This window comes from Taurulus bubalis (assembly GCF_910589615.1).
Source record: "Taurulus bubalis genome assembly, chromosome: 6".
NCBI classification, from domain to species: domain Eukaryota; kingdom Metazoa; phylum Chordata; class Actinopteri; order Perciformes; family Cottidae; genus Taurulus; species Taurulus bubalis.
In genome coordinates this window covers 29,347,122-29,359,737 of record NC_136594.1, presented here as the reverse complement: position 1 = coordinate 29,359,737, position 12,616 = coordinate 29,347,122, and positions in this window count along the sequence as shown.

Below are 12,616 nucleotides of genomic sequence, written 5' to 3'. Positions count from 1 at the left end.
GCCTGAAACAGCCCTAACTATAAACCTGAAACAGCTCTAACTATAAGCCTGAAACAGCCCTAACTATAAACCTGAAACAGCCCTAACTATAAGTCTGAAACAGCCCTAACTATAAACCTGAAACAGCCCAAACTATAGACCTGAAACAGCCCTAACTATAAGTCTGAAACAGCCCTAACTATAAGCCTGAAACAGCCCTAACTATAGACCTGAAACAGCCCTAACTATAGACCTGAAACAGCCCAAACTATAGACCTGAAACAGCCCTAACTATAGACCTGAAACAGCCCTAACTATAAACCTGAGCCAGCCCTAACTATAAGTCTGAAACAGCCCTAACTATAAGTCTGAAACAGCCCTAACTATAAGCCTGAAACGGCCCTAACTATAAGTCTGAAACAGCCCTAACTATAAGCCTGAAACAGCCCTAACTATAGACCTGAAACAGCCCTAACTATAGACCTGAAACAGCCCAAACTATAGACCTGAAACAGCCCTAACTATAAACCTGAAACAGCCCTAACTATAAACCTGAAACAGCTCTAACTATAAGCCTGAAACAGCTCTAACTACAAGCCTGAAACAGCTCTAACTATAAGCCTGAAACAGCCCTATCTATAAACCTGAAACGGCCCTAACTATAAGCCTGAAACAGCCCTAACTATAAGCCTGAAACAGCCCTAACTATAAACCTGAAACAGCCCTAACTATAAACCTGAAACGGCCCTAACTATAAGTCTGAAACAGCCCTAACTATAAGCCTGAAACAGCCCTAACTATAAGCCTGAAACAGCCCTAACTATAAGCCTGAAACAGCCCTAACTATAAGTCTGAAACAGCCCTAACTATAAACCTGAAACGGCCCTAACTATAAGTCTGAAACAGCCCTAACTATAAGCCTGAAACAGCCCTAACTATAGACCTGAAACAGCCCAAACTATAGACCTGAAACAGCCCTAACTATAAACCTGAAACGGCCCTAACTATAAGTCTGAAACAGCCCTAACTATAAGCCTGAAACAGCCCTAACTATAGACCTGAAACAGCCCTAACTATAGACCTGAAACAGCCCTAACTATAAGCCTGAAACAGCCCTAACTATAAACCTGAAACAGCTCTAACTATAAGCCTGAAACAGTCCTAACTATAAACCTGAAACAGCTCTAACTATAAGCCTGAAACAGTCCTAACTATAAGCCTGAAACAGCCCTAACTATAAGCCTGAAACAGCCCTAACTACAAGCCTGAAACAGCTCTAACTATAAACCTGAAACAGCCCTAACTATAAACCTGAAACAGCCCTAACTATAAGCCTGAAACAGTCCTAACTATAAACCTGAAACAGCCCTAACTATAAGCCTGAAACAGCTCTAACTACAAGCCTGAAACAGCCCTAACTATAAACCTGAAACAGCTCTAACTATAAGCCTGAAACAGCCCTAACTATAAACCTGAAACAGCCCTAACTATAAGTCTGAAACAGCCCTAACTATAAACCTGAAACAGCCCAAACTATAGACCTGAAACAGCCCTAACTATAAACCTGAAACAGCCCTAACTATAAGCCTGAAACAGTCCTAACTATAAACCTGAAACAGCCCTAACTATAAACCTGAAACAGCCCTAACTATAAACCTGAAACAGCCCTAACTATAAACCTGAAACAGCCCTAACTATAAGTCTGAAACAGCCCTAACTATAAGTCTGAAACAGCCCTAACTATAAGCCTGAAACAGCCCTAACTATAAACCTGAAACGGCCCTAACTATAAGTCTGAAACAGCCCTAACTATAAGCCTGAAACAGCCCTAACTATAAACCTGAAACGGCCCTAACTATAAGTCTGAAACAGCCCTAACTATAAGCCTGAAACAGCCCTAACTATAGACCTGAAACAGCCCAAACTATAGACCTGAAACAGCCCTAACTATAAACCTGAAACAGCCCTAACTATAGACCTGAAACAGCCCTAACTATAGACCTGAAACAGCCCAAACTATAGACCTGAAACAGCCCTAACTATAAACCTGAAACAGTCCTAACTATAAACCTGAAACAGCTCTAACTATAAGCCTGAAACAGTCCTAACTATAAGCCTGAAACAGCCCTAACTATAAACCTGAAACAGCCCTAACTATAAACCTGAAACAGCTCTAACTATAAGCCTGAAACAGCTCTAACTATAAGCCTGAAACAGCCCTAACTATAAACCTGAAACGGCCCTAACTATAAGTCTGAAACAGCCCTAACTATAAGCCTGAAACAGCCCTAACTATAAGCCTGAAACAGCCCTAACTATAAGCCTGAAACAGCCCTAACTATAAGTCTGAAACAGCCCTAACTATAAACCTGAAACGGCCCTAACTATAAGTCTGAAACAGCCCTAACTATAAGCCTGAAACAGCCCTAACTATAGACCTGAAACAGCCCAAACTATAGACCTGAAACAGCCCTAACTATAAACCTGAAACGGCCCTAACTATAAGCCTGAAACAGCTCTAACTATAAGCCTGAAACAGTCCTAACTATAAACCTGAAACAGCTCTAACTATAAGCCTGAAACAGTCCTAACTATAAGCCTGAAACAGCCCTAACTATAAACCTGAAACAGCCCTAACTATAAACCTGAAACAGCCCTAACTATAAACCTGAAACAGCCCTAACTATAAGCCTGAAACAGTCCTAACTATAAACCTGAAACAGCCCTAACTATAAGCCTGAAACAGCTCTAACTATAAGCCTGAAACAGCCCTAACTATAAACCTGAAACAGCTCTAACTATAAGCCTGAAACAGCCCTAACTATAAGCCTGAAACAGCTCTAACTATAAGTCTGAAACAGCCCTAACTATAAACCTGAAACAGCCCAAACTATAGACCTGAAACAGCCCTAACTATAAACCTGAAACAGCCCTAACTATAAGCCTGAAACAGTCCTAACTATAAACCTGAAACAGCCCTAACTATAAACCTGAAACAGCCCTAACTATAAACCTGAAACAGCCCTAACTATAAACCTGAAACAGCCCTAACTATAAACCTGAAACAGCCCTAACTATAAGCCTGAAACAGTCCTAACTATAAACCTGAAACAGCCCTAACTATAAACCTGAAACAGCCCTAACTATAAACCTGAAACAGCCCTAACTATAAACCTGAAACAGCCCTAACTATAAACCTGAAACAGTCCTAACTATAAGCCTGAAACAGCCCTAACTATAAGCCTGAAACAGCCCTAACTATAAGCCTGAAACAGCCCTAACTATAAGCCTGAAACAGCCCTAACTATAAGCCTGAAACAGCCCTAACTATAAGCCTGAAACAGCCCTAACTATAAGTCTGAAACAGCCCTAACTATAAGCCTGAAACAGCCCTAACTATAAACCTGAAACGGCCCTAACTATAAGTCTGAAACAGCCCTAACTATAAGCCTGAAACAGCCCTAACTATAGACCTGAAACAGCCCTAACTATAGACCTGAAACAGCCCAAACTATAGACCTGAAACAGCCCTAACTATAGACCTGAAACAGCCCTAACTATAAACCTGAGCCAGCCCTAACTATAAGTCTGAAACAGCCCTAACTATAAGTCTGAAACAGCCCTAACTATAAGTCTGAAACAGCCCTAACTATAAGCCTGAAACGGCCCTAACTATAAGTCTGAAACAGCCCTAACTATAAGCCTGAAACAGCCCTAACTATAGACCTGAAACAGCCCTAACTATAAACCTGAAACAGCCCTAACTATAAACCTGAAACAGCTCTAACTATAAGCCTGAAACAGCTCTAACTATAAGCCTGAAACAGCTCTAACTATAAGCCTGAAACAGCCCTAACTATAAACCTGAAACGGCCCTAACTATAAGCCTGAAACAGCCCTAACTATAAGCCTGAAACAGCCCTAACTATAAACCTGAAACAGCCCTAACTATAAACCTGAAACAGCCCTAACTATAAGTCTGAAACAGCCCTAACTATAAGCCTGAAACAGCCCTAACTATAAGCCTGAAACAGCCCTAACTATAAGTCTGAAACAGCCCTAACTATAAACCTGAAACGGCCCTAACTATAAGTCTGAAACAGCCCTAACTATAAGCCTGAAACAGCCCTAACTATAGACCTGAAACAGCCCAAACTATAGACCTGAAACAGCCCTAACTATAAACCTGAAACGGCCCTAACTATAAGTCTGAAACAGCCCTAACTATAAGCCTGAAACAGCCCTAACTATAGACCTGAAACAGCCCTAACTATAGACCTGAAACAGCCCTAACTATAAGCCTGAAACAGCCCTAACTATAAACCTGAAACAGCTCTAACTATAAGCCTGAAACAGTCCTAACTATAAACCTGAAACAGCTCTAACTATAAGCCTGAAACAGTCCTAACTATAAGCCTGAAACAGCCCTAACTATAAGCCTGAAACAGCCCTAACTACAAGCCTGAAACAGCTCTAACTATAAACCTGAAACAGCCCTAACTATAAACCTGAAACAGCCCTAACTATAAGCCTGAAACAGTCCTAACTATAAACCTGAAACAGCCCTAACTATAAGCCTGAAACAGCTCTAACTATAAGCCTGAAACAGCCCTAACTATAAACCTGAAACAGCTCTAACTATAAGCCTGAAACAGCCCTAACTATAAACCTGAAACAGCCCTAACTATAAGTCTGAAACAGCCCTAACTATAAACCTGAAACAGCCCAAACTATAGACCTGAAACAGCCCTAACTATAAACCTGAAACAGCCCTAACTATAAGCCTGAAACAGTCCTAACTATAAACCTGAAACAGCCCTAACTATAAACCTGAAACAGCCCTAACTATAAACCTGAAACAGCCCTAACTATAAACCTGAAACAGCCCTAACTATAAACCTGAAACAGCCCTAACTATAAGTCTGAAACAGCCCTAACTATAAGTCTGAAACAGCCCTAACTATAAGCCTGAAACAGCCCTAACTATAAACCTGAAACGGCCCTAACTATAAGTCTGAAACAGCCCTAACTATAAGCCTGAAACAGCCCTAACTATAAACCTGAAACGGCCCTAACTATAAGTCTGAAACAGCCCTAACTATAAGCCTGAAACAGCCCTAACTATAGACCTGAAACAGCCCAAACTATAGACCTGAAACAGCCCTAACTATAAACCTGAAACAGCCCTAACTATAAGCCTGAAACAGCCCTAACTATAGACCTGAAACAGCCCTAACTATAGACCTGAAACAGCCCAAACTATAGACCTGAAACAGCCCTAACTATAAACCTGAAACAGCCCTAACTATAAACCTGAAACAGCTCTAACTATAAGCCTGAAACAGCTCTAACTATAAGCCTGAAACAGCCCTAACTATAAACCTGAAACGGCCCTAACTATAAGTCTGAAACAGCCCTAACTATAAGCCTGAAACAGCCCTAACTATAAGCCTGAAACAGCCCTAACTATAAGCCTGAAACAGCCCTAACTATAAGTCTGAAACAGCCCTAACTATAAACCTGAAACGACCCTAACTATAAGTCTGAAACAGCCCTAACTATAAGCCTGAAACAGCCCTAACTATAGACCTGAAACAGCCCAAACTATAGACCTGAAACAGCCCTAACTATAAACCTGAAACGGCCCTAACTATAAGCCTGAAACAGCTCTAACTATAAGCCTGAAACAGTCCTAACTATAAACCTGAAACAGCTCTAACTATAAGCCTGAAACAGTCCTAACTATAAGCCTGAAACAGCCCTAACTATAAACCTGAAACAGCCCTAACTATAAACCTGAAACAGCCCTAACTATAAACCTGAAACAGCCCTAACTATAAGCCTGAAACAGTCCTAACTATAAGCCTGAAACAGCTCTAACTATAAGTCTGAAACAGCCCTAACTATAAACCTGAAACAGCCCAAACTATAGACCTGAAACAGCCCTAACTATAAACCTGAAACAGCCCTAACTATAAGCCTGAAACAGTCCTAACTATAAACCTGAAACAGCCCTAACTATAAACCTGAAACAGCCCTAACTATAAACCTGAAACAGCCCTAACTATAAACCTGAAACAGCCCTAACTATAAACCTGAAACAGCCCTAACTATAAACCTGAAACAGCCCTAACTATAAGCCTGAAACAGTCCTAACTATAAACCTGAAACAGCCCTAACTATAAACCTGAAACAGCCCTAACTATAAACCTGAAACAGCCCTAACTATAAACCTGAAACAGCCCTAACTATAAACCTGAAACAGCCCTAACTATAAGCCTGAAACAGTCCTAACTATAAACCTGAAACAGCCCTAACTATAAACCTGAAACAGCCCTAACTATAAGCCTGAAACAGCCCTAACTATAAGCCTGAAACAGCCCTAACTATAAGCCTGAAACAGTCCTAACTATAAACCTGAAACAGCCCTAACTATAAACCTGAAACAGCCCTAACTATAAGCCTGAAACAGCCCTAACTATAAACCTGAAACAGCCCTAACTATAAGCCTGAAACAGCCCTAACTATAAGCCTGAAACAGCCCTAACTATAAACCTGAAACAGCCCTAACTATAAACCTGAAACAGCCCTAACTATAAGCTATCAAAGAGGAAAGTCTTAAGTCTACTCTTACATGAGGTGACCGTCTGCCCCCCGGACTGAAAGTGGAAGCTGATTCCACAGAAGAGGAAATAACTGAAAGCTTTGCTCCCATCTTACTTTTTATGACTATATGACAATTATTTGTATCCTGTCTAGTTCAGATAGATGTTTGTATATATTTTACTTTTCCCGATAACTGCTTTAATTATAACAATGTGACATTGTACATGTACGTAATTTTCTATTTTCATGTTTTTGAACAATTTGAGAGTGCGGTATTAATCACCATAATATAATTACTTGTTTTTATGCATTTGGATTCATGTAAAGGAATACAATATGTATGATAACAGAGGAAACTTCTATAGTGCACATGCAGATGAACAGATGATCATAACTATTAGGCTCTATAAACACTATTCCTCCATGTGGAGAAATGAAATTCTTTGTGGAGTCAGCCAGTATTCTCCAACAGTGTGGGAGCAGTTACTGTGCATCATTACCCATGGCCATAACACTCCATAATGACTGCATTTCCCTGTTCCTATAAACGCTAGGCCTTAAATAACATGCACGTAGGCGCTCTATTTTCCACCCTGTTTAACAAAAGGAATGAAAATAGGCATCTAAATAAGAAATAGAAGGATATGTTCTTCATTTTCTGATTGTTTATTCAATCAAATGAGCTGTTAAAATCACTTGTTTCTGTCATCAGTGGAAGCTTTGCAGAAGGGGTGGCGGCCGCTGATAGCACTATACATTGCACATCACTTGCAATCGCTATCTGCCCAGTCTCAAGGTCTGAGTCACAAAAGATCTTGCACTAATGATATGACAAACACGCCCATACAAGTATGCAGCTGAGTTCAATCTGGCCTTTTTTTGCATCTAATTACAATTATCCAAAGTATAAATGCGCTGGTTGTGAGGGGTGAGAGTCAGTCTGCACCAGAGCTCTTGTCAGGAGGGGCTGGCCAAGTCCACCACCACCATTATGTTATAATAACCATTAAATAAAATAAATATCATTAATTGTTCGATGAGGAAAACCGTATTGCTTTCCGATACAACCCCTAAGGCTCAGACCGGATCCCGCTGGAGGCTGCAATACGCAGCCGTACATCCAGAGATGGAAGCACAGTGGGCGGAGATAGCAATCAAACCAGCGGCGTTGAGCAGGAAAGGGCCCACAACTTGAAGTAGCCTTCGTCTCCACTGAGGCGCACAGAGGATGAGGAGAGGAGACGTGGAGCACAGATAGAGGTGTGTGTACAGAACAGCTGCTCTCGGGGACTCAGGTCATGTTGTGTGAGAATGTGCTGCTTAAGACACGAGTCCGCAGCTCGTCTGTGACTGGAGGAGCGCTGCGAGCAAGCTGCAGGTTGAACAATACAACATTTATTATATCACATTTTGAATAATCACCTTCTCTCTGAATGTTGTGTTTTCCTTGACATAAATAAAGGCGTTTCCACCATTAAGGAAAAGAAGGGTTTCACGCTCAAAGCGTGGTGAAAAGCATCTCCAGGACCAGCTTGCTGGGTGAAGTCTATCTGATCAGAGTGCAGCTCCTTTGTGAACAGCCTCTCAGAGCCTATTGGGCCCGTCTAGACTAGAGAACCCTTCACTGGTTGTAATTGAGACCTTTGTGATACCTTTGGTATTGGGTGATTGACTAAAAGAAAAGAATGCAGAGATGGTGAACTTATTTCTCATTGGCATAGAAAAAGGACAATTCTGCACCAGAATTATGCATATTACCTAATCTATATCAATGCATATAGCACAGGAGCACCTGTGCTTTGAGAATTATACTGTTTCTTTTTGTCATATCCTTTTGTGAGTGTTTCTTTCCAGCTGTTGTTCTTTAACCTCCACCTCAGTGTATTTTATGCAAATATCTTTTGGCCTGAGGCAATTGAAGAATTGTTTATTTCCCTTCTTGGGGATGTCTGCCTATGCTGTATTCTCCTTGTGGTTATTATGTTCAGACATGTGTACTCCTGCCTTAATAAGGTGATCGTGTGAGTCATGTGTGTCGTGCATATTGCAGCTGAAGCTTGGAGCAGCAGGTGATGCTCCGGTCTCAGGACATTCCACCTGCCTGCAGACCAACCCTGTCTCCTAAACATGACGTTCCCCAGAACTAAAACGCATTCTCAACTACATTTGATCAGGAACGTATCTCCTCCCTGATTATGTTTGTGTTTGACGTATTACTCATACGTTGATTATACACGTATTTTTGTTTTATTGTTTTTACGTTTGTGTTTGACGTATTACAAATTTGTTTATAATCGTGTGTTTGTGTTATTGTTTTCTTGCTTTATTTAAGCATATTTTAATTTCTAAACTCTGCGGAGGAAAAAAAAAAGGATTCCCTCAGTAGCGGCAAGCAAAGAGGGGCGGGGTGAGGCCGGGGCCGGGGCCGGGCTTCGGACCGCTTGGCTGCCGCCGTTAGGCCGACGGTAACAGCCCCCGTCTGGCCGGCTCCGGTCTTCTCTGAGTCGGGTTGTTTGTGAATGCAGCCCAAAGTGTGTGATGAACTCCATCTAGTGCAGTGAACCACTGCAGTCATCAGCAGACACTCACCTCTCTGTGGTCACATCAGCTGCAGAATCTGACGTGAAACAGATTCAAACGGCCGGAAACAGCCACGGGACACAACATCCGGTTTTCAAAATACTGACTGATGGATGTGTTCAGAACATTTCTGACCACATCCACACATCTTAACTGTACTGGTCATACAGAAATGTTGATCTGTGGACAGCTGCCCTCCCTGACCTTAAGTCTTGGTGGCCAAGTTACAGTGTAGTCCTGTATTTGAAGCCCTGCTCCAGTGGGTCTGGCCCCCATGGCTGTCCTCCAGCGGGGTCCGTCTCCATGGACAATCTCTAGAGTGGGTGTTCCAGTCCTGGCTGATCTCCAGTTGCCAGAGTCCGGTCATACACACAAATTAGAGTGTGAGTGAACACACAGATACACACATGTCTAAAATAAGAAATGGATACTCATGGGTACAAACTGTATAACTTGCCTTCAAACAATTATGGAAAACATCCTCTGTCAGCTAAATAATATGTATATACTGTCACCCTGGCTACTGGCTGTGAGTTTCCCTGTGGAACACGTTAGCACATTTATTTTCTATGAGGGGAGCCAAGCTGCCAAAGACAAGAGAAAAAACTGCGAATGCAAATGCAGGGGATGATTTGGAGATTCTGCGATATGTAAAACATCCCAGTAAATAAATAATAATATGATAAATATTGTGGTGAATATGCAGTCGAGGCAGATCCAAGGAGAGGCACATCATTAACTCATCCAACCTGTGTGTTGTTGTGTGGAGGAGAGAACGTGAAGGACAGAAGGATGCAGTCAAAGACCGACATAGGGTAGGGAAATGAGAGAAGGGGGGTATGGTGATGCAAAGAGAAATAAAGGGACAGAAACGAGGGAGAGAGAGAGAGAGAGAAAGAAAAGCAGAGGCAGTTAAACGAAGTAGAGAGGAGGGAGGAAGTGAGAAACAAACGGGAAATGGAGGGAGCTTGAGAGAAAGAGAAAATGGAACAATATCTAGGAGGCAGACAAGCGGAAACTTCTCCTGAATGGAAAAGGCGGCACTTCACATCTCCATAGTGCTATCTCACTATTGAAAAGAGCTCATTTCCAAGAAGGCAAACAGATGCTGAGGACCACACACACACACACACACACACACACACACACACACAAACTCTCATTTGGAGGCAAAGTGTATTTTTTTCTCACAATCTTGCGAGGAAATCTCTTTTCTTTTCACCCTCCAATGCATACCAATTCAGGCTATTTACATAGTACCCGCGTGCTAGTGTGTGTACATGGGAGCAGGTTCCATCGCGACAGAAACAGCACCTAGGATGATACATCCGGATGTCGCACTCGTCTGTAAGAAAGTCAAATAGCCAGACGCGTACGACACTGTTCCCTGTACCGGAGGGCAGAACTGCATTTGGCCTCGGGCCTCTGGTTTAATTATTGTGCTTCCACAAAGAGCTCATACGCTATGTGGAAGTCAAAGTGAACTGGCTCCGTAAAGCCCTTTCCCACTCGACATAAAAAACATCAACACTAAAATCTGGCTTTTGCCTTTCGCGGGTGAAATTACTCTGCAGTAATCGTGGGTATTTATCGGCTACAGCTCCGACAGGCAGCGAAACAAACTTCATCCCTGGATGGATACGCTAAGTTCTGCTCCTTTTCAGCCTTGTTTTTTGTCTCAGCCACAAATTCCGTCCGTTTCCGTTTAAGCAGTGCTGGGACATTGTTTCAAATCAGTCAACGCCAAGTAACGAAAGAAATGGATATAAAAAAATAGAAATCCCCGTAGCGTTTTCACTGGCCTCCATGTTGCCTTCTACTGTTTACTTTCTGTTGTCTGGCGCATTTGTGACGCTGAATGTGACACCGGAACCAACAGAGAGGCAACTCGTCTGTCGCCTATTTGTTTTGCATGTTTCCTGTGTTTAGATAACCTGCACACAATGCTTTTGGCGGGACAAGGGTATATGTACTCATATAAAAGACCAAATACATCTTGAAAAGACACACTTCATTCATATTTCAATAGTTTGATAGATCCATTGCCATCATTGAAAGACAAGGACGGCCTACTCTGGAGCGAAAAACGTAACTTAAATGAAGCATGAAATAATGAAAGAAAATTGCTGTCACTTTAATAAATTAACCAATAGCTTATACTTCTACATTAATTACGTTTCATCAAATGCAGGACAGATAAAATAGGTCAATCATTTGTCTTAGAAGAAGTTCTTGGGCAAAGTTATTTCCCATGAATTGTTCAGCTAGCTAAACATTAAAGCCACAAAGTTAGCCTTTCCAGACAATTGCAAAGCACGGCCTCCAACTGTGTTACATTACTAACGTTACCAGGGTGACCAGGTTTGAGTTTGTGAAAAAGAGGACACTTCGGGAGGGGGGTAGCGCTGCAGATGTCATGTGCTGTTGTAGACAATGCAACTAGTGGAGGTGGCAAGGTGCTCAGTGTTGCCAGATTGGAAATGGTGAAGTATCGTACCAAAGGCTCAAAATGGTCGTATTTGGAGGATAATTATCGTGCATCTGGCAACACTGAGATCGGTCGAGCAATGACAGTTCTCTCTACAGTCAGAGCTCGCGCAAGAAGGTGAACCGTAAGGGAGATACCATTTCCAAAACTTGTAAGGGCGTAATAACTAGTTTGTGAAAGACCCAGAGAAACACAAATATCCAACGAGGCAAAATTCCGGACGTTTTTGGAATCCCTGCCGGACGCATTTTTTAGGTCTCGAAAAGAGGACATGTCCGGGAAAAGAGGACGTCTGGTCACCCTACATTACACATGCTATTAATTAAGAAAAATACTTAAAGTCATAATTTAAACTCACCTTCATGTGCCGAAGCGAAGCGAAAATAATCCTCAGCGCGCTGGTCAGTCCGCTCTACTTGTTGCAGGTGGAAAGTAACGGTGAATTGCTCCGCCTCGATTCACTGGAGGTTGTCAGGTTGATAGAATCCCTCTGCCACACTCCCGCCTTTTTCAGTCTTTTCTTTTTTTTTACTGATAACTTAAATAGCCAAGTTCAATTAATGCTAACAAATCTCAAAAAGTCAACACAAGGCATTATTGTAAGTTTAACTAAGTTTTAACTTCTAACTAATCTAAAACTTGTCAGAGCTCTTTGAGTTAAAGAGAAGAAGTAAGTGAACATAACTAAACAGGGCTGTGATGTTTTGCAGTGTATCTACCACAAAGCGCTTTATACTAAATGTCATCAATCACTTTTTTTTTTAATCCCCTCTGTTCAAGATATGTATTTATAGAAACAATTATAAAAACTGAAAAAATGATGGGCCGTGATATCACGTTTTGTTCCATAATACTGAACTGGCCTTTGTTATGTGTAGTGTGATGTGATCGATAGAGAGACACGGTTTCAGCCTGCCTGATTAATAATTAAATGTGTTTGGTTATTAGCAAGTATGAAAACTG